The following is a 2,500-nucleotide window of genomic DNA, read 5'->3' on the forward strand; positions in this document are numbered from 1 at the left end:
ATGTAAACTTCGTTCCTTGATGGAATACTCTCTACTGGCATGGTCGTCCTACTCGACAGAGTATAACATCAAGCCCGCCGCATTGTGAAACTCAGGCTGCAGGAAAATGATCGCCCGGTCTACTTCCAGTCAACCCAACACCAAGAGCGTAGCGGCGTTATGCGTGGTCTGCAAAGATCACAAGCACAACAGCCCTCACGGCGTCTCATTACGGCTTCAGCCCGCGACTACCTCAGCCTACAACATTAGGAATTGTCAGAGCCGAAGTCACGAACTTCACGTTCCCTTCGCTAGAACTAAGAACTTTATGCGCACATTTCTGTCGAAGAACTCCGAAATGAGGAATCAATTAGAGCGAGAGACGAACTTCTAATACACTTGTGGTAGCTGCAGTGTGATTGTGGAACTTTTAATGCGACAAGCTACTTTCAGTATCATTTCTATATTTGTACTCTCAGTGGGCCATGCTAAAGATAATGTTTTGCAGAAAGGTGACCTACTATTGCCAATGACAATGTACTGAACTAAAATAGAGTTTAGGAGAGAGAGAGAGAGAGAGAGGAGAGAGAGAGAGAGAGAGAGAGAGAGAGAGAGAGAGAGAGAGAGAGAGAGAGGACGGAGGGACGGAGGGAGATAAATGGAAACAAAGAGAGATATAGACAGATAGATAGATAGGTACATAGATAGAAAGATAGATAGAGAGAGGGGGGGTGGAGGGAGAGAGAGGAGTGGATGGAAAGAGAGAGAGTGAGAGAGAGAGAGAGAGAGAGAGAGAGAGAGAGAGAGAGAGAGAGAGAGAGAGAGAGAGAGAGAGGAAAGAGCAAGAGAGAGAGAGAGAGAGAGAGAGAGAGAGAGAAGAGAGAGAGAGAGAGAGAGAGAGAGAGAGAGAGAGAGAGAGAGAGAGAGAGAGAGAGAGATGGCGGTGGGGAGGGGGGGGGGCAAAAGTTTATGTGGAAGGTATTGATGAGGATAAGAATATGATAATGTTTTTATGATAATTATAGTACTGATATGAATAGCAATGTTAATGATAATCATAACAATAAGTTTAATGATAATTTTATTCATAATATTAGGATTACTTAAATTATTTTGTATTATAATAATCATTATTATTGTTGTTATTGATATTATTATAATCATTATCATTATCATTATTGTTGTGGTTGTTTTGTTGCTGTTGCTTTTATTATTATCATTATTATTATCATTGTTGTTATTGTTGTTGTTGATGTTGTTCTTATCATTATTATTATCATTATCATTATCATCACCATCATCATTATTATTGTTATTATTATTATTATTATTATTATTATTATTAACATCATCATCATCATCCTCATCATCATCATCATCATCATCATCATCATCATCATCATTATCATCGTCATCATCATCAGCATTGTTATTATCATCATCATCAGCAGCAGCAGCATCGTTATTAACGATAATAATATTAATATTATTGTTATTGTTATTATTATTATCATCCTAATCATCATCCCCTTCATCATCATCATCATCATCATCATCATCATTACTGTTATAATTATTATTACTATCATAATTATCATTATTATTATTATTATTATTATTATTATTATTATTATTTTATTATTATTATTATTATTATCATTATCATTATCTTTATTATTACTGTCAGTATTATTATTATTACAGCAACGAGAACAAGTACAACAACAATAATGACAACAATAATAACAATAATTATAATAACATAACAATAATTATAATAATTCCGTGTATAAAATGCTTATCTCACACCACACGATGAATAAAATATAGCAATAGACGTAAATTGTAAGCGATATGTACGGACATATAAACACGAGTGAGGTTTTAACATTGTTATAGTTATTATTATTGTCATTATTACTGCTATATTTCTTATTATTATGCTAATGTTAATCATGATAATTATGATATCTAATAACAAATACTAGTAGTAAGAATAGCAAAGACAATATCTGGCAATAGTAATGATAAGAATAAATAATATGAACCCAAATTATGTAAAAAAAAAAAAAAAAAAAAAAAAAAAAAAAAAAAAAAAAAAAAATATATATATATATATATATATATATATATATATATATATATATATATATATATATATATATATATATATCACTGATCATCTCATTTTATGATCATTCCAGAGATATAATTTTGTTATCACTTTTATTTACCATACTCTTGTCTTTCATCAAGATTAGTAAGACTATTAGTAAAACTAAAGATAAAAAGAAATAAGAAGCAACAGTTAATTCATGCGAGAGTAGGCAATATAGTCATCTTTCCTCGAGGTCATCATGGCTTCATTTTCAGCAGCGAATCGTTTTAAACACATCCACGCTTCAACGTTTCTTAATTTGGACCCTTCCCTCCCTTCCCCACACCCATTTCATCACCCCAATCCCCTTGCCTCCCTCCCCTTCCCCCCTCTACATCCTAACACTCCCTCCCCATCCCCTCG

This window comes from Penaeus monodon, chromosome 6 (genome assembly GCF_015228065.2).
Source record: "Penaeus monodon isolate SGIC_2016 chromosome 6, NSTDA_Pmon_1, whole genome shotgun sequence".
Taxonomy (NCBI): Eukaryota; Metazoa; Arthropoda; class Malacostraca; order Decapoda; family Penaeidae; genus Penaeus; species Penaeus monodon.